Genomic DNA, 21,135 nt, shown 5'->3' with positions numbered 1-21,135 from the left:
AATATAATCTATAAATCCCAAAGTTACCAAACAAAACCCTTCCAGGTTATCAGAATAAACATACACATATGCAGAAAGTGAATACACCTTACACAGCAAAAGATTTTTTAAATAGAAAAGCAATAAAAATTAACTATAGTATAAAATATGATTTGAAATTGAAATTAAAGCCAACCTCATAAACTATCAAAACCCTGTCTCAAGATAAAAAATAAAAAGGGCTGGGGTATAGCTCAGAGGCAGGATGCCTCTGGGCTCAACACCCAGTACCACAATAAGTAAAGAAATTAATAAATAAAATTGAGATTAAACATTTCTGTCATATAATTCATTCATTCAACAACTATCTGTGTGTATCTGGAGCGGGGTAATTGGGATTGAACTGAGGGACATTTTACCTCCAAGCTATACCTCCAGCCCTTTGAAAAATGTTTTTGTTGTTTGCTTTGTTTGTTTGTTTGTTTTGAAACAGGGTCTAAGTTGCTGAGGACCTTACTTTATTGCTGAGACTGGCCTCGAACCTGCGGTCCTGTCTCAGCTTCATAAGAACTGTGATTATAGGCATGTGCCACACCTAGCTCAAGAGCTCTTTTAAAGCTCCTACTGTGTCAGGCATCATTTTAGGTACTGATTCACTTAACCCGATAACCATTGGTTTTTCGTGGTGCAGGGAGTTAAACCCAGGGGCATTCTACCTCCAAGCTACACCCCTAGTCTGGTTTTTTTAATTCTTTATTTTGAAACAGGGTCTCATTAAGTTGCAGAGGACCTCACTAAGCAGCTGAGGCTGGCGGCAAACCCAGATCCTCCTGTCTCCGCCTCCCGAGTACTGGGATTACAAGTGTGCGCCACTACGCCCTGCTAACCTGATAATTATTCAGTGAAGGAACTGTTATTATCCACATTGTGTAGATGAGAACACAGAGCCACGGCAAGACATAGCCTTGCCTCCTAGTCTCACAAATAGCAAATGAAATACATCGGGTTTTTATCCAAGCAGTCACACTCCAGAGCTGGGACTTGCTCACCATGACACAGTACAGCCTCAGAGAGGGCCCAGGCAGGACGGGGCCAAAAATTATTGCTCACAATATATATAGTAAACAAATGAAAATAAGTGAATTGAACAACCAACCGAGAAAGTTGGAATTAGCCACAGCAAAATAAAGGCAAAGAAAGTATAGCAAAAGAATGAACAAAGATAAAAATAGAAATAAATTAATTAGCTGGGCATGGCGGTACATGTCAGTAATCCCAGTATTTGGGAGGCTGAGACAGGAGGATCGCAGGTTTGGGTACAGCCTCAGCAAGTAGTGAGACTCTTCGTCAACCTGGCAAGACCCTGTTTCAAAATACAAAATAAAATCGAAGGGGTTAACTGGGTGATGTATGCTTGTATGTCTACATTACGATGTATGAATACAGTGCACCAATTAAACTTTTTTTAAAAAATCAGGCTGGCGATGTAGCTCCAGGGGAGAATGCCCCTGGGTTCCATCCCCAGTACAAAAAAAACCACACACACGCACACACACACAAACAAAAAAAACAAACGTTCCAGTCAGCATTCTTGTAGATATAATCTAAAAGATTATAGAGTGTAATTTAGAGGAAAGAGTTTTATTTTCTTACGGTTTTGGAGTCAGCCCGCGTGAGGCTGGGGACCAGGGGTCTCAGGCATGGCAGCAGGGAGCAGAGGGGGAGCCCTGGGCTGCGCTCCTACCCCTGGAGGCCGGAAGCAGGCCTCCAGTGGGGAGAGCAGGGGCAGAGCCATTCATATCCCAAGGCTGCGCCCCACGGGCCACCTCCAGCCACACCGGACGGCCTGGTCACCACCCGACCAGTTCTTTACGATTTATCCACTGCCGGGATTACAGCCCTCGTGACTCAATCACATCTTCTGAGACTGACCTTTTTCATGTTTGTGTGTTCGTTAGAGGATTGAACCCAGGAGCATTCTACCTCTGAGTTACACTCCCAGCCTTTTTTATTTTTTGTTTTTTGAAACAAGGTCTCACTCAGTTACTGAGGGTCTTGCTAAATTGCCGAAGCTGGCCATGAACCTGTTGATCCTCGTGTCTCAGGGATTACAGGTGTGCGCCACCATGCCCAACTCTAGGAAATAATACTGATCAACTGTACAAGTAAATTTTAGAATGTGAATAGAATAGATACGTTTTTAAAAAATCTTTCTGGACCTGGGAATTGAACCCAGGAGCATTCTGCCTCCAGAATGCTACACCCCAGACCTTTCCATTTTGGAACAGCGTCCTGCTAAATTATGGAGGCTGGTCTTGAGCCCGCGATCCTCCCGTCTCAGCCTCCAAGGTCTGGAAACGTAGGCATGCACCGCTATACCTGGCTCGGAATAGATAACTTTGTAGGGAAATAAAGTTATCAAAACTGAACTCAGAAGTCAGTCTACACTCGCCAGTTGCAATACTTAAAATAGGGAAGATTACTGAAGAATTAATTAGTCCCCCAAGAGTAGCAATCCCAGATGTTTTCCTGGGAAATTTTACTAAACTTCTAAGAAACAAAATTTTCAGTTCTATTTAAACTGTTTGAAAGAAGGAAAGCTTTATAATTCTTTTTAAGATTCTGTCATGACATTAATAGCAAACCTCACCCAGGATAACCCCAAACATGACTTCAGCCAACACAAAAGTGCTCTAAAAGGATGACGACCCTGACCAAGGATGGTGGATTCTAGGAAGCCTCAAAGTTTCAAATAACCGTCCACATTAGTAGAAAAAGCATATAACTATCTCTTTAAATGCTGGATACACTTTATAAACCTCCCTTGGTTAAAAACTCTTAAGAGAGCAGGAGGGTGGAGCATGCCTGCAATCCTAGTTCTTGGGAGGCTAAGACAGGATTGCAGAGTCAAGACCAGTCTCAGTAATTTAACAAGACCCTTTTTCCAAATAAAAAATAAAAGGGCTGCCGGGTGTAATGGCGCACTCCTGTAATCCCCGTTCTTGGGAGGCTGAGACAGGAGGATCGCACAGGTTCGAAGCCAGCCTCAGCTACTTAGTGAGGCTCTCAGCAACTTAGTGAGACCCTGTTTCCAAATAAAATACAAAATAGGTCTGGGAGTATAGCCTAGAGGTAGAAAGCCTCTGGGTTCCACCCCCAGTACCACCAATAAATAAATTAAATAAGTAAATAAATAAATAAATAAACAAATAAAAGGTCTGGGATGTATCTTGGTAGAAAGCCTCTGAGTTTAATCCCCAGTACCACAAAAACATTAACAACAAAACTCAATAAAAAGAAATGAATGATTCGTTTATAAGATACTATGTGTGTGTGTGTGTGTGTGTGTGTGTGTGTGTGTGTATATGCCTAATGCTTATTTATAGTGTTTTAGCTGTCTATCTATCTCTCTGCCTCCCTCTCTCTCTTTCTTCCTGGCACTGGGGATTGAACCCAGCAGCAGTCTACTTCTGAGCTATATCCTGAGCTCTGTTTTATTTTTTTATTTTAAAGGGGGTCTTAGCAATTTGTTGAGAGCTGGCCTCGAACCTGTGACTCTCTTGTGTCAGTCTCCCAAGTACTGAGGACACCAAAGTCTTTTTAGTAAAAAAAAAAAAAAAAAAACACCATGTCACATCTATTTCTGCCCAGTTAGGCTAAAGAAGTAGTGTTTTTGTGGGTAGACCTTGTGGTATGAAAGTGCTAGCCCCAGTAAGTGTATACAGATTTACACTGTCAGGTTCTTCTTCACTTCGCGGGCACAAATGACCGGGTGGCTGCTGGAATCCTCCCTGCGCCTCTCACGACCGCGTCCAGTAGAAAGTGGGGGCGATACGGGAGCCACGCCGCCAGCGCCACACGGCTGAGAATACTGACAGCTTTTATTTGCTTACTTATTACTAGTATCTTACTGGCTCGTTGTGCAAGGTGCCAACATAATTTTTGGTCCTGAAATCAGCTAGAACATTTTAATAAGTTTGGGGAAGTCTTTTGATGAGTAAAACTACTACACAGTATCCCCGAGTTGAGAATTGGTTACATAAACGACAGTACATGCGAAGACAGTCTTCAGAGATCATGTCGTAGGTTTTCTGTATCGTAAGATGATACCATAATTGGTAAATGAAAAAAAGGAACAATGTGTATAAGGATACCTACTTTTTTTATGAGAGAAGTTAAAAGCACATAAAAACTAAACATGAGAACTAAGATAATAGGAAAAATGTTCAAATGAATTGTTTTTGCTGGGATTACGTTTGGCAAGGAGTGACCGAGGGGTAAAGAAAAGTGACTTCAATAACATCGCGTTTATTCTCTCACTTTTAGAAAATCCAAGGCCTGAGACAGGACTCTGGGGCCAGCCCCTCCCTCGGGCTCTCTGTGTTTCCTCTACCATATTCCCAGAGACGCTTCATGTCCAGGAAGGCCAGGCCCCGCCTCCAGCCACCCTCTTCCTGATCCTTCTCTGCTCTCAGGAGCCATTTTAAGTTCTTATTGGAGCCGGGCGTGGTGGCGCACACTTGCGAACCCCGCATTTGGGAGGCTGAGACAGGAGGATCGCGCAGGTTCGAAGCCAGCCTCTGTTGGCTTAAGAGACCCTGTTTCCAAATAAAAAATATAAAATAGGTCTAGGAGTGTAGTCAGGAGGTAGAAGGCCCCTGGGTTCCATCCCCAGTACCACACGCACACAAAAAAATTATATTCTTACTGTAGAAGTAAGTGTGCTGGGTCATTAAGTCACTTAGTGAATGAACCAGGTTACTCTCTATTACAATTTCATGTTAATTTTGTTTACTTTGGTAACAATTTAGTTAATTATTGAACAAATCATCTTTTAATCTGATATAATAGATACATATACAACAGTAACAAATAAAGACTGTTATTACCTTCTAGAAAGCTCTCTTTGACTAGGACCACTTATTTAAAACTCATCACTAAACCAGGTATTAGAACGCCCACCCCATCCCAGCGAAGCCAGGCCTGGTGTGCACACCTGTGGTCCCAGTGCTTGGGAGGCTGAGACAGGAGGGTCGCAGGCTGGAGGTCAGCCTCAGCAGCTTGTGAGACCGCTGGCAACTTAGCAAGACCCTGTTTCAAAGTGAAAAGCAAAAAGGGCTGGGAGTGTGGCCCGGAGGTAGAGCGCCTCTGGGTTCCATCTGCAGGATGAAAGGGAGGGAGGCAGAGAAGAGAAGAGAGAGAAAAAACAGACAGGAAAAAAGAGAAAAAGACAAGAAAGCAGCTCCCCCCGAGCTGTAAGACAAGCATCCGCCTCCTGCTGTCCCTCCTCTGAACTTGCTCTGTCTCCCATTTGGCATCCGCCGCCTTTTGGCCAATGTCTACTTTTCTTTTTCTTCTTTTTGCACCTGGTGGTCTCATACCTAAAACCTCGACTGTCCACAAAATCCATTGAGCCATTTGGTTTATGAGATAAATCATGAAACTGTGAATTTCTGAGGGGCAACTCTTAATTAGGATGGATGGTGGATGTTACAGGATTTCTTTGGAAAGAAAGTAGAAGTAAAAGAATATCTTCTTAAAACAAAAGCTGGACGTGGTGGCGCACGCTTGTAATCCCAGGGCTTGGGAGGCTGAGACAGGAGGATCGTGGTTCGCGGCCAGCCTCAGCTTAGCGAGGCCCTCTGCAACTTTGTGAGACCCCGTCTCAAAATAAAGAATAAAAAATAGGGCTGGGGGTGTAGCTCAGAGGTAGAATGCCCTGGGTTTAATCCCCAATGCCACAAAAATAAAACAAAATACAAATAGAAAAATGTTACTTTGCTGACGTTTCAGTCTATCCTTAAATTCCGCTCTGGGGAGGGCCAGGTGTCAGAGACACAGGGTAACCAAGAGGCCAGGGCCCTGTTTCTCTAACGCACCACGGTGGCGCAGGACAGCAGCCCTTCACCTCCTACCTCCCCATCCAAGGCAGTGGCCTGAGCCGGGCGCGGCGGTGCATGCCTGTGATCCCAGGACTTGGGAGGCTGAGACAGGAGGACCACAGGATTGAGGTCAGCCTCAGCAACTTAATGAGGCCCTCTTAAACTTGGTGAGACCTTGTTTCAAAAGCAAAAATTAAAAAGGGCCGGACATCTGCTGGCATGTTCAAACCCGGAGCTTCCCAGTTACCCCAGACTGGCTCCTGCCCACAGCGCTCGCTAAGCCTGTCCGTCCAGCATCCTGGAGACGCTTCTCCAAATGGCGGCGCCCACTGGCCTCTGCTTCCTCCCGTCCCCGTCCCCGCCTGCCGGGCTTCTGCTCTTTCAGGGCTCCTGTTCCTGTGTCTCCAGGGCCTTCTTTTTGGCCCAATGGATACCTTTTAGGAAAACAAATCTGACTCCATCTTTCTTTGCCTACAATCTGCAAGTACTCCACTTCAATGTTAAAAAAAAAATCCCAATTTTTTTTTTGTAGTATTGGAGATTAAACCCAGGGGTCTTGTACCTCTGAGCCCATACCTAGTTTATTTATTTATTTATTTATTTATTTATGTGGTACTGGGGATGGAACCCAGGGGCTTCCCAACTCTGGGCTATACTCCCAGACCTATTTTTATGTTTATTAGAAACAGGGTCTCACTAAGTAGCTGAGGCTGGCTTCGAACCTGTGCAATCCTCCTGTCTCAGCCTCCCAAGCACTGGGATTACAAGCGAGCGCCAACAGGCCCGGCTTTATTTTTTATTTTATTTATTTATTTGGTGGTACTGGAGTTCCCAGACCTATTTTATATTTTTATATATTATATATTTTTATTTTTATTTGGAAACAGGGTCTCTTAAGCCAGCGAGGCTGGCTTCGAACCTGCGCGATCCTCCTGTCTCCGCCTCCCAAGCGCGGCGATTACAAGCCTGCGCCACCACGCCCGGCTATTTTTTATTTTAAAACCGAGCTTTGCTAAGTTGCTGAGCCTGACCTCAGACCTGCGATCTCCCTTTCTCAGCTCCCTGCAGTCCGGATTACAAGTGTGCACCACCACACCTGGCCCCATCCCCAGGTAACTCTCAGACACACACACAGGCCCCGTGTTCACTGACTTCTCTTTGCCCCTCTGTCTTTTCTGTGCACCGTGTCAGCCCGTCCACTCTGCATCCTGTGAGGGCGCCAGGCCCCTCGCCCCAGCCCCGCGCTCCGCCCTCCTGTCAGAGCCAGGCCCTGGAGCCTGCGCGGCGAGCCGCACAGTGTGTCCTGTCCGGTCCTTGACACCCACAGTAACAAATTAAATGGGGTGAAATGAAAGCAAGTACAGAATGTGCTTTGTGCAGTCGGGCTCCTCCTGGAGACAGACCTGATGACGGAGCCAAGACAGCCAGGGAAGCCAGTGGTCAAGCTGGAGGCCAGACACCCGGACACCCGGATCTGCAGAGGAGCCTTGCCCGCCGCCCGCCGGCGCCCGCCGGAGCTCCTGCTGTCTCTGCCTGGCTTCCTCACCTAGGCCTCCAGAGTGCAATCTGCCAATCCTCCCCCTCCTCCCCCTCCTCCTCCTCCTCCTCCTCCTCTATTTTTTTTTTCTTTGTGGTACTAGGAATTGAACTCAGAGGCATTCTGCCTACCTCCAAGCTACACCTCCCAGCCCTACTTTATTTTTTATTTGAATCAGGCCCTCGTTAAGTTGCTAAGAGCCTCACTAAGTTGCTGAGGCTGATCTTGAACCTGCAACCCTGTGGTCTCAGCCTCCCAAGACCTGGGATTGCAGCCACGCACCCCCACGCGTGGTGGGCCTCCTCCTTTCTGAGCACCAAAGGCTCAGAAAGGCTATCTATCATGGGGGCGCATGCGGGTGCATACAAGTGTTTGTATTTCAACCTAAACCCCCAGAAATAGAGCTGGATCTGCCCACAGAGAAACTGTATGAGAGGCGGGGGGGGGGGCGCAGGATGGATTGCAGTTCCCATTGCTGTGTGCCAAATGCCAGGATCCCTGCACAACCCTCCCGCCCCCGAGGAAGTGCAGGCACCATGTCGACCCTTCCTATTTTGAACATGACTTAACTGAGGCGGAGCGGGGCGCCTCCGTGCATTCTTGGATAGCGGAAGAGCTGGATCTAGTCCACAGGTTCTGAACCTGTCTTAATACAAAGTCAGTACCATAAACACAATTAGTCTAACCCTTGCACGCGCAATGGTACACACCGGAAATCCCAGGACTTGGGAGGCTGGGACAGGAGGGTCACAGGTTCAAAGCCAGCCTCAGCAACTTAGCGAGACTCTGTTTTGAAATAAAAATAAAAAGGGAATTTTACTCAGGTATAAAGAAGAATAAAATTATGTCTTTTGTGGGAAAATGGCTGGAACTCAAGAATATGCTGAGTGAGATTAGCCAGTCTCAAAAGTGAATAGTTGTGTTTTCTCTTCTATGTGGAAGCCAGGTAGGAACTGAGAGACAAGGGCAATGCCAGGCCCAAGAGCATCGGCCCTGGTGGAGTGACTGCGGGGTCCGGGAAGGAGGAGGGCGGGAGGCAGTGTGACAGCTGAAACAATGCGACACGTGTATAAAGTTACCAATCCAGCCTCAAAGACGGGTACAGGCGAGAAGGGGTGGACTCAGAGGAAAGCGCTCCAAGAGTCATGCGCATGTATTTCCCTATCATGCTATACCTCAGTGTCGTGCATAATTACAATGCACCAAACACAACTATCTAAATAAAAAAAGTGCCGGGCGTGGTGGGCACGCTTGTAATCCCAGCATTCGGGAGGCTGAGACTAGGAGGATCGCGGTTCGCGGACAGCCTCAGCTACTTAGTGAGGCCCTCTGCAACTCAGGGAGACCCGGTTTCAAAATAAAGAATAAAAAATAGAGCAGGGGTGTAGCTTGGATGTAAAATGCCCCTGGGTTCCATCCCCAGACCCGCAAAAAAAAGTAATTATAAAAAGTAAAAAGATGAGTTGGACACAGTGGCATATGTTTGTAATCCCAGTACTTAGGAGGCTGTGACAGGAGGATTTCAAGTGTGCAGCCAGCTTCAGCTACTTAGTGAGGCCCTCCGCAACTTAGAGCCTGTTTCAAACTAAAATAATAATCTGGACGTGGCGGCACACACTTGTAATCCCAGTACTTGGGAGGCTGAGTCAGAAGGATCACAGGTTCGCGGCCAGCCTCAGCTACTTAGTGAGACCCTGTTTCATAATAAAGAATAAAAAGTAGGGCTGGGGGTGTAACTCAAAGATAAAATACCACTGAGTTCAATCTTTGGAACCACACACATTAAATAAATAAATAAATAAGACGAGGGGTGTACTTCAGAGGTGGAATTGCTCCTGGGTTCAATCCCCAATTGAACAACAACAAAAAAACAAATGAACAAAAAAACGAATCAAATGAATAAAACCAACAACAAGTACAAAAAACAAATCAAATGAACAAAACCAAAAACTAAAAAAGCCAAACGAATGAACAGAAAACTAATCCTTGTCTTACAAAGATAAGACATGAAATGTTTGTTTTGTCCTGGTTTTATTTTTCTTGTGAGCGCCAGTGGGTTTTTCTTGTCAAGGATTTAACTCCAAGGACCACTGGAGGCACGATGCTCCTTTGGGACTTGACCTGATCTCAAGGCCCTGGTCGCTTTCCACCCCGAGCCCGGGCAGGATTCTCCTGTCCAGTCTGCGTCTCCCGCCCCTGGCCTCGGGCCCAGGTTCCAACCCAGCAGTTCTGGTTGTGAGCTGGTGTTTACCGCTCTCCTTGACGATGGCCAACAGGAACGCCAAGGTTGCCGCCTGCCCCCCACCAGAAAGGACCCTCACAGCGCTAGAAGGAAGACGAGAGCTGTTACCCAGGGTGGAGCTGGCACAGGAGCCTTCAGAGCTCCCTGCCTGCGGGCGGGAGATGGGGAGCGGCCTCTGCGCTGCAGAGGAGCCTCCATCCTGGCCTCTCTTCTGGGTGGAGTCACCCCAGTCACTGCACCTCCAGCTTTTCTGGGGTGTGGCATAAATTCATTTAAATTGCGTATCACCCCTTTAGCCACAACACTTTCCCCACATCTTTATCCTGGATAGAAGTATTTTTCTGAGGTCTTCAAAGGGTTGAACTGTTCAGTACTGAAGTTAACACTATAATTTAAGCAAAATGGAGCTGGGTGTCTTAGCGCATGCCCGTAATCTCAGCATTTGGGAGGTCGAGGCAGGAGGATTGAAGGTTTGAGAACAGCTTCAGCCACTTAGCAAGACTCCTTTTTTTTTTTTTTTTTTTTTTTGGTGGTACTGGTGGTGGAACCCAGAGGCTTTCTACCTCCGGGCTATACTCCCAGACCTTTTCTATATTTTATTTGGAAACAGGGTCTCACTAAGTTGCCAGGTGCCTCACTAAATAGCTGAGGCTGGCTTCGAACCTGTGCGATCCTCCTGTCTCAGCCTCCCAAGCGCGGGGATTACAAGCGTGCGCCACCACGCCCGGCAAGCAAGACTCCATTTTGAAAGGAAGGAAGGAAGCCAGCCAGCCAGCCAGCCAGATGTGGTCACATACCTGTAACCCCAGTACTTGACAGGCAAAGACGAGAAAATTGCAGGTTCAAAGCCCGCCTCACAAAATTAGTGAGGTCCTTAGCAACCTAGGGATATCTTGTTTCTAAATAAAAAAATAAAATAAAACAGAGCTGGAGGTATAGCTTGGAAGTAGATTGCCCCTAGGTTCAGTCCCCAGCAGCACAAAAAATAAAATAAATAAAAGTAAAAATGTTAAAAAGTAAATAAGGCTGAAGGTGTGGCTTGGTAGCATGACCCTGGGTTGAACTAGACATACATGGTGGCCCATGCTTGTAATCTTAGTAAATGCGGGGCTGGGACAGGAAGATTGCATGTTCGAGCCAGCCTCCGCAGCTTAGTGAGGCTCTCAACAACTTAGCAAGATCCTGTTTGCAAATAAAAGAAAAAATAGGGCTTGGAGGTATAGCCCAGAGGTAGAGGGCCCCTGGCTTTATCCCCAGTACCATAAAAGAGAGGGAGGGAAGGAGGGAGGAGGGAGGGAGGGAGGGAGAGAGAGAGAGAGAGAGAGAGAGAGAGAGAGAGAGAGAGAGAAAAGAAGGAAGGAAGGAAAGAAATGAGAGAGGGAGGGAGGGAGGGAAGGAAGGAAATTAAGGCCATTGGCAAAAGCACAGGCCCCGCTCCAGGCCCGTTGCCCTTTCCAGCTTCAGGCGGCCGGTTGCCCTGATGACCACGTCAAGGTGCACCCCAGCGAGCGGGCCCTGCCTGTGAGGCCTGGCCTCAGAATTGTGGACTGAAAGGGTAAATATTTCCAGAGAGTGCCTCCAGGACTGAGTTGTCAAGGTCCCTGTGGGGTAAACAGAACTCTTAGTGTCAGTGTGTCCTGCTGTCTGGGCGTCAGTGGCCCTCCCTGGCAGCTTCCCTGAGGAGCGAGTGTAATCTCTGCTGCTGATAGGAGTGCCTTCAGCACCTGTGGAATCTCTAGACCTGTTTCCTTTCGGGTCAGGCACTGTGGAAGTGGAGCCAGGCTCTCCTGTCCTGTGGATCGGACCTTTGCCCAGGGCCTGCCCCTTCACTTGGAACTGACCTCTGTTCCTTTGCCTTCTACCCAAGGAAGCAATCGTGGGCACTCACAGGGAATCTCAGATGACCGTCTGGTTTTCTTTCGCTGTAGGGGATAAGAACACACAGCTCTACCTAAATCTCTCTTTGAAAAAAACTACTATGATAAGCCTAAAAGAAAACAAAAATCAGCCAGGCGTGGTGGCGCAGCTTGTAATCCCAGCATTTGGGAGGCTGAGACTGGAGGATCGCAGTTCGCGGACAGCCTCAGCTACTTAGTGAGGCCCTCCGCAACTCAGTGAGACCCGGTTTCAAAATAAAGAATAAAAAATAGGGCAGGGGGTGTAGCTTAGAGGTCGAATGTCCCTGGGTTCCATCTGCAGACCCGCAAAAAAAAAAAAAAAAAAAAAGCCAGACGTGGTGGTGCACACCTGTAACCCCAGTACTTGAGAGGCTGAGACAAGAGAGGTTCGAGGCCAGCCTCAGCAATTTAGTGAGACCCTGTTTCAAAATGAAAAAGTAAAATGGGACCTCTGGTATAAATCAGAGGTGAAACACCCCTGGGTTCAATCTCCAGTAACACACACACATGCACACGCACACACACACAGAAGAAAAGAAAAAAATTAGTGGCCTTTAGCACTTTATCCTTTGCCACCCCTAATTTTCTGGATGGCAACATAGGCAGCTTTTCTCTCCCTGCAATGGCCACGGCAAGAAACAATAAGCTGAAGCCTCGCTCTTGTACACGCGTTAGACCTTTCTTGTTCTACACTGCGGCTGCCTAAGACTATGCGGTACAGTATAGGATACTTCCTACGTATTGTCCCATTGCTTTGAGAGTTTTATTTTTCTTTCTTTTTGTCTTTTCCTTTTCTTTTTTGCTTTCCTTTCTTTTTTCTTTATCTTCTTTTTTTTTGTTAAGTAGGCATCAAGCTAATTTATCCACAGGTTTTTTTTTTTTTTAATCTGGCTTCTAAATCAGGCCTTGTCATTAGCAAACCTCACTGCCTGGCTTTAGTCAAGTATGGGCTGCACAATGCTTGAATTGGTGACTATTATATTTGTTTAACTGCTGTAAAGTAAGTTTGTAACAATAGGCGCTCCCCCTCAATAGGCCTGCGCGCGCGGGCCCATCAATCACGCGAGGCTCCCTCCTGCGGCCTCCTCCCAGGCAGAGTTCTGCTGATGCGGATATTCAAAAAGGGGGGTCAGGAAGAACAGATGATGGATAAAGACAATCTTCTGTCTCGAGAGGAAATCGGAGAAATCCTTTTAAGGAATTTCTTTGTCCCGGTGTCAGAAGATTAATTATGCTCGTGTGAGAACAGCTTTCTCATTGGTTGAAAAGAGACATTATCCTTCTGACTCGTGACAGAGATTCTCAAAGGGAGTTAGAGACTCCGGCTCCTCTGAGATCTTCTTATTCTGTTGTCTTGGAAGAATCCCCCAAGGCCCTTGGATTACACCCATGACATTGTGGTGCTCGAGGTCCGTACTGAATTGAAGCAGCCCCTCCTCCTGGTCCTTCCGCAGGTCTCCGCAGAGGCCTCAATACCTGAGTTTGTATATCAACTTTTAAGTAACCGAATCACAGTCAGGTGGTAACTTTTTACAAACCAGGAATGGTGTCTTGCTGTAGTAATAGAAAAAGAAGTTCCATAGTACACCCCAAACTGGTACCGCAGGCCCGTCCACACAGTCTTAATACGGCATTCCACCACGTAAAGCTTATTCTACCATATAAAATTTATTTATTTATTTATTTATTTATTTATTTATTTATTTATTTATTTATTTATTTTGGCACTGGGGATTGAACCCAGGTACATTCTACCTCCAAGCTACACTCCCAGCCCCAGTTTGGTTTTATTTGGAAACAGGGTCTTGCTAGGTTGATGACACTCTCACTCCCTGCTGAGGCTGTCCTTGAACCTCAGATCCTCCTGTTTCAGCCTCCCAAGTCCTGGTCTTATAAGCGGGCGCCACCAGGCCCAGCTTTATTTCTTGTATTTAGGTGCTTGGCAGTTTTGATGTCTGGGAGGAGGCGCTGCTGTGCGCACGCGCTGCACGTGCAACCAGGCCACGCGTTAATCCAGCTCCCTACTTGCCTGTGCGTAACGTGTCCTTCGTGATGGTGGCTGTGGTTCACCAGGGGCACACGTCTGCATCAGAGCTTGAAGAGCAGACCCGCGGCAGCTGGACCACTTGGGACGCTTCTGCTCTGCTTCTCCTGGTCCCCGACGCTGATGCTATGAATTCATAACCACACCTTGGTTTTAAATAAAAATTAACTGGCCCAGTGTGGTGGTGCATGCCTGTAACCCCAGTCCTCGGGAGGCGGAGAAAGGAGGATCACAGGTTTGAGGCTGACTTGAGCAATTTAATAAGATCCTGTTTCAATATAAAAAATAAAAAGAGCTCGGGATGTAGCTCAGAGGTGGAATGCCCCTGGGTTCAACCCCCACTACTCCCCAAAAAAGAAAGAATTCTTGAGTTTGGAGCAGGAGCTAAACTTGAATAGAGTAGCAATTCTATTTTCTATTTTTTTTTCTTTTTTCTTTTATTTATTTATTTATTTATTTATTTATTTATTTTTGCAGTACTGAGAATGGAATCCAGGGGCCTTCTACCTCCAAGCTATACCCCAGCCCTATTTTTTATTCTTTATTTTGATACAGAGTCTTACTGAGTTGCAAAGGGCCTCACTAAGTAGCTGAGGCTGGCCTCAAACTGCGATCCTCCTGTCTCGGCCTCCTAAATGCCGGGATTACAAGCGTGCACCACCACACCCAGGTTCTATTTTCTATTTCAATGCTGTTTCTTTTTATTTTTTGAAGATGCTAAGTGGTTTGTGGAATACATGGGGTTTGTAAGAAGCAGTGACCGTGAGATAGTCGGGTAAATGCAGCCCCTTTTCTCCTTCCTTGCTAGAGGGAGCTGACATCGCCGCGATCCTCCTTGCTGGGGAAGCACCCCGCCGCCCTCCTGCACGCTGAGCAGGCCCGATCCACCTGGAGGCTTTAATCAAACCCAGAGCGGGTCCCTCAGCGACGAAGAGCGAACGCGGGGAGCAAAACCAGTTCACTAATTAATGAAAAATATAGCCGGTGTAGAAAAGGTTTCTCTTTGTCTTTCTGACTCTGCCATTAAGAGAGAACAATCGATTTATCACCCAGCAGCTACACAAATTCAATGGAAGAGAATTTCAGGTTTCTCCTTCCTTGCTGGCTTTTCCTGGCAGTACGAAAAAGCAGGTCATTTCTATCTAAAACACTTTCCCCGTGCGCCATCAAGCACGGCGAGTGCTCTCCTCCCCTGTAATAAGCAGGACCAGGAGTTATTACGGAGAAAGAAGGGAATGACACACTCTTTAAAAGGGTATTTAACTGTGTAATGGAGGAAGGTCGTTTAATATTCTGTAGCCTGGTCTTTCTAATAATGAGTACATGATTGAAATACCAATGACTGTTTGATATATTTTTAATATAAACAAGGATGTTGCGGTGCATTTTATATTATTTATTATTAGCACATCATACTTTCATCATTAAAGAAATGTTTCAACTTTTTTTTTTTAAGATAGTATATGTGTGTAGCCAGGCACAGTGGCTCACACCTGTAATCTCAGTACTTGGGAGACTGAGGATTACAAATTTGAGACCAGCCGCAGTAACTTAGTGGAACCCTCAACAATTTCCTGAGACCCCATTTTAAAATAAAAAGGTTCGGAGATGTAGTTCAGGGGTAAAATGCCCCTTGGGTTCAATCTCTAGTACCAAAAAAAAAAAAAAGGGAAGAAAGAAAAAAAAAAGAAAGATTGTGTGTATCTTTGGGCATATAGCAAGAAGGTCTTCACACTAGAAACAAATCTTTTATCAGACCAAACAATGTGAGATGAGAGAGGAATCAAGGACTGTGTTTTTTCTTTGGCGATCTCGTGAGCGTGTGGAAGCGCGATCACACGCTACAGTGATTAGAAGGGAAAACAAGGACCTGATGTCTGGGAGTCCCAGCTGGGAGGCTGCGCCTTCTGGAGACCTTGACAATAGCCTCTGGACTGTGTTTTGCCTTCCTTCCTTTCTTTCTTTCTTTCTTTCTTTCTTTCTTTCTTTCTTTCTTCCTTCCTTCCTTCCTTCCTTCCTTTCTTTCTTTTTTGGTGGTACTGGGGGTGAACCCAGGGTCTTTTCTACCTCCGGGCTATACTCTCAGATCTGTTTTATACTTTATTTGGAAACAGGGTCTCACTAAGTTGCTGAGAGCCTCACTAAGTAGCCGAGGCTGGCTTCGAACCTGTGCGATCCTCCTGTCTCAGCCTCCCAAACTATGGGATTACAATCATGCACCACCACGCCCGGCTTTGCATTTTATAAAATATTCTTTTTTTTTTTTTTTTGGTAGTACTGGGGTTCCTGGAAGCCCGTCTACCTCCGGGCTACACTCCCAGACCTATTTTATAGGTTTTATTTGGAAACAGGATCTCTTAAGCCAGCGAGGCTGGCTTCGAACCTGCGCGATCCTCCTGTCTCCGCCTCCCAAGCGCGGGGATTACAGGCGTGCGCCACCACGCCCGGCATAAAATATTCTTAATAACCCTGTCTCCATCAAACAGCGAGAGAATGTTGGGAGGATGGGGCTGGAAGCCTCCTCTTGAGCTCCTCCGCTGGGCTCCTCCGCTACTGACAAGTTTCAAAGGTTAAACTATCCAGACGCCGTCTAATCCTTGGCGACTTTCCTGATCTCTCTGGAAGCCGCAATAGCAACTTTGCCCATGTGTAAAGAAAGGAAAGCCCTGCCCTGGGCAGGTGGGCACGGGAAGCAGCCACTGTCTCCTTCCTTCTTACTTATATAAACAAACCCAAGGGAAAAATAAACCCTACCTCTTCACATCTGAACAAAGCTCCCTCTTTTATTGAACGTTCACACGCTCCCATGGTCACACCTGTTTGTGCAAATCAGGTGTCTGGCTCCCTCTCCCTTCCTGAGGGCCTGGCTGCTTAGCTGTGGTCCTCGAGTCCTACGGGAGCAAGCGTGGAGCCCTGAGCGTTGAGGATGGAGACGGATGACCACACACACACAAACACACACACACACGCACGCACGCACGTACACACACACGCACACACACACACGTGTCTGTTAGCAGTGAAGCCTTATAATAATAATGTAGTAAAGAAACTATAAGCAACACGTCCCGGCTCGCCACGTCAAGCGAGACGGCGCCCGCGCCTGTCCGCACACTATTTAATGTTTCGGATTCCTCAGTTCCTCCAGTCACTCATTTCCCTTCCTGGCAGCTGAGAGCAGATGTCACTGGCAGAGGTGCCTGATCACCAGGACTGCTAGTAGGCAAAAATTTATCTTTGCAGACTGTGTGTGTGTATGTGTGTGTGTAAAAGAGAGAAGACAGAGACCGAGAATTAAACTCAGAACATTCTACCTCCAAGCTACACCCCCAACCCTTTTTCTTTATTTGTTTTGAAACAGGGTCTCAGTAAGTTTCTGGGGGCCTGGCTAAATTTCGAGGCTGGCCTTGAATCTGCCACCCTCCTGTCTCAGCCTCCCAAATACTGGAATTGTAGGTGTGCACCACCACGCCAGGACCTCTTCTCTCTTTTTAAAAAATCCATATACATGATTTTCAGACCCTCGGGTCATAGACTCAGCTGAGGTTTGTGTTGCCTGGCAGCATTTCTGGATATTCAGAACGTAGACTCCTGAGTCCTTCCTGAGTTACCAGTCTGTAAGGACTGGTAAATCTTTAGGCGAGAAGATAAGGAATCTATATAAAACCTGGTGGATAGGTACTGAGAGTGAAACCCAGGGACCTGCTACGTCCAGGCTATATCTCCAGCCCTAATTTATTTTTTATTTGGAAACAGGATCTTGCTAAGTTACTGAGAACCTCACTAACTGGCTGAGGCTGACTTCAAACCTGTGATCCTCCTGTCTCAGCCTCCCAAGTACTAGGATTACAAGCGTGTACCACCACGCCCAGCAGGTGGTAGGGTTTTTATTTTATTTTATTTGGTGGTACTGGGGTTCCTGGAAGCCCCTCTACCTCCGGGCTACACTACCAGACCTATTTTTATATTTTTTTATTTGGAAACAGGGTCTCTTAAGACAGTGAGGCTGGCTCCGAAACAGTGCAATCCTCCTGTCTCCGCCTCCCAAGCGCGGGGATTACAAGCATGTGCCACCATGTCCAGCCGGTGGTAGGGTTTTTAAAAAATTATTTTCAGCTGGGCGTGGTGGCGCATGCTTGTAATCACCGCGCTTGGGAGGTGGAGACAGGAGGATCGCGCAGGTTTGAAGCCAGCCGCACTGGATTAAGAGACCATGTTTCCAAATTTTAAAAAGTATAAAATAGGTCTGGGAGTATAGCCCAGAGGTAGAAGGGCTTCCAGGAACCCCAGTACCACCAAAAGAAATATTTTCATGGTACTGGGAATTGATCTCAAGGGCATTTCATTTCCAAGCCACACCCCTAGTCCTTTTTATTTAAAACAGGATCTCACTAAGTTGCCAAAGCTGGCCTTGAACCTGTGATCCTCCTGTCTCAGCCTCCCAAGTCCTGGGATCAGAGGTGTGCACCACCTCACTTGCCCAGCAATTTGGGTGGCTTTGCTGCAGCCCTTGAATGAGACTCTGTGAGAAACACTGATTTAAATCACTCGAAGCTGGGCGTGGTGGGCACGCTTGTAATCCCAGCATTCGGGAGGCTGAGACAGGAGGATCGAGGTTCGTGGACAGCCTCAGCTACTTAGTGAGGCCCTTTGCAACTCAGTGAGACCCGGTTTCAAAATAAAGAATAAAAAGTAGGGCTGGGGGTGTAGCTCGGAGGCAGAATACACCTGGGTTCCATCCCCAGCACTGCAAAACCAATGACACAGAACCAAAATGGTATCTCCCTGCCACACTGATCTCATCAGGAAAATGAAAACCCTAATCACTATCTTGATAGGTCTCGCCACTTGTCTGTGTGACGTCTCTGAGCCCAGGAAGCTGCGGCCCGGGCAGCGATTCCGCCACTTGTCTGAATGTGGCCCGACGTAGGTCCCCCCGTCCCCAGGCCCCCATCCCCGTCCCCAGCGGAAGCGGCTTCCTCTGACTTCTAAACCTGAGAGCACAGTGATGCCATGAAGCTCTCTGAGTTCTTACTCCCTGCACTTCCCAAGCTCTTCCTCTTGGACACATAAAGTCAAAGTCGCACCTGCTGACGCGCAGGCTCGATTCAGCCCTGTGGCGCTGCGGTCCGTGGCCAGGTGTGGCCCCGCGCATCACTCAGGGCAGTTTGAAAGGACAAAGGGATTGCCTTCCCAAGGAAAGTGCCGCTGAGCTGCTTTGCTTTGGTGAAGACTGAAGGTACAATTGAAGGAGCCTGAGGAGGTCTGAACAGAAGTTAATGTTCTGAAAACAGAAATCACAAGAAAGAGTTCTCATTATTAGACCTCGATTTTGGCTTTAGGCCTCGGGGACTATTCACATGATCAGAGCTGCTGGCCAGGTGGCACATGCCTGTAATCCCAGTACTTGGGTGGCTGAGGCGGAGGATTGCAGGTTTGAGGCCAGCCTCAGCAAATGAGTAAGGCCCTGAGCAGCTTAGTGAGACTCTCTTTCAAGATAAAATATGTAGCCTGTTGTGGTGGCGCACGCTTGTAATCCCAGTACTTGGGAGGCTGGAATAGGACGAGGGTTGCAGGTTTGAGGCCAGCCTCAGCAACTTAGTGAGGCCCTCTGCCATTCGGCAAGACCCTGTTTCAAAATTAAGAATAAAATAGGACTGGGGATGTAGTTACTGGGTTCAGTCCTTAGTACTGCAAAAGAAAAAAAATTAACAAAATCATACTAGATTGTGTACAATATATTTGTAATATTTCCAACTGCTTGATGCGCCTGACATTGAATGAATTTGAGTGTGAGGCCACTTGATCTGATATCACATCTTATAATCACACTTGGAAAGCTTTGAGGTTTATTTTATTATTGTTGTTTCTATTTAAAGGAGCCCTCTTGCCTGTAATCCCAGTACTTGGGGGGGCTGAGACAGGAGGATTGTAGGTTTGAGGCCAGCTTCAGCAACTTAGTGAGACCCTGTTTCTAAATAAAAGCTAAAAAAGGGATGGATGGGGGTGTAGCTCAGAGGTCGAACATTCCTGGGTTCAATCCCAGTGGCACAATAAATAAATAAATCAAAGAGGCCAGTGTGCCTGGCTCTTGAATTTTGGTTGTGAACGTGTGACATTTCAGAACCATCCTGCCTCCGACACGATTCAGAATTATTACTATTATTATTATCATTGTAATTACATCCAGTACCTGAGGATTTAATGAAGACAACGTTTTAATGTGTCGGGATGAGTTCTTTGTATCTGACTTGGGTCCTTTGTTGTTTTAAGCTAATCTGCTTTAGGGCTCGGGATCCTGGCATCTGAGGAGGCCGATGCAATGGCGGTCTTTGGAATGCTGCCTTTTGTTTGCCCGCCCCCCCAGCCCTCCGCCTCCCCGGGTCATCTGGGTCCCCCCTGAAGAGATTTCTGTCCTCGGCTCTGCAGGTCGCCAGGAGCCTTTCTAAGTGGGCGTAGTGGAGGGGCTCGCCACCCTGGCCGCTAATGAAGCAGCTACAGGGATTTGAGGGTTTGGTTTTGTTTTGTTTTGTTTTGTTTTTGTTTTTGTTTTCATCTGCCTTCCAAAAGAGTAGAGGGGGAAAAATGTGCTCTGGGTTTGCTAATTTGCCTCATTTTCCATTTTCTTCCATTTCAGCAATTGTCTTACTCGCTGTGGTGCAAAAATACAAATATTTCTGTTTAGGATTCAAAATGTTTTATGTGCCTGTCCTTCCTGTAATCACTAGAATTGTTTATTATTGAACCTGAGAAGACCCAGGGAAGCCTCTGTTTAAGCTCAGCCAACTGGCTTTTCACCTTCAGCTGCTTTTGTCTTTTCTGAGATTTTCCACCATTTGGTTGTTTAAAAAAAAAAAAAAAACAAAACACTTAAAGCCAGGCGTGGTGGCACATGCTTTTAATCCCAGTACGTGGGAGGCTGAGACAAGAGGATCGCGGCACGAGGCCAGCCTCAGCTACTTAGTGAGGGCCTGTTTCAAAATAAAGAATAAAAAATAGTGCTGGGGATGTAGCTCAGAGGTAGAATGCCCCTGGATCCAATCCCCAGTACCACATTAAAAAAAAAGAAAGACAGAAGAAAGAAATAGAGAGAGAGAGAGAGAGAGAGAGAGAGAAAGAAAGAAAAAAGAAGGAAAGAAAGAAAAAAGGAAAACAATTAGTAAAAGAGATAAATGTGGGCAAATGTTCCTCTTCCTGGCGATTACTACTGGAGAAAGTCCTTTCATCTTTGCAGATTGATATCCCTTCCAATCCATTGCCCCTAACCTTAAAGAACCCTCAGTTGCATCCTCAGTGTGGCTGCAGCCTCCTTTTTCTCTCCTCACTCACTCCAAGTCCGTCCCGCCCTCGTAAGCCTGTGCCCGTCTCTCTCAGCCGCCCTCCGGTCCCGGGAGGCCCTCGGAGGCCCTGCCTGTCCCGGCCCCGCTGCCCCTGAACTTCAGGCTCCTCTGTCAAAGCACCGCTGGCGTCTCCACCTGGAGGTTTTAAGGTCGTCCCCAAGATGTCTTGGAAGCCCTCGCTTCTCACCCCAAAACCTCACCCCTTCCTCAGGG

Source organism: Muscardinus avellanarius, assembly GCF_963383645.1.
Source record: "Muscardinus avellanarius genome assembly, chromosome: 17".
Classification (NCBI taxonomy): Eukaryota; Metazoa; Chordata; class Mammalia; order Rodentia; family Gliridae; genus Muscardinus; species Muscardinus avellanarius.
The sequence above is the reverse complement of the archived record's forward strand: the minus strand, read 5'-3'. Positions refer to the sequence as shown.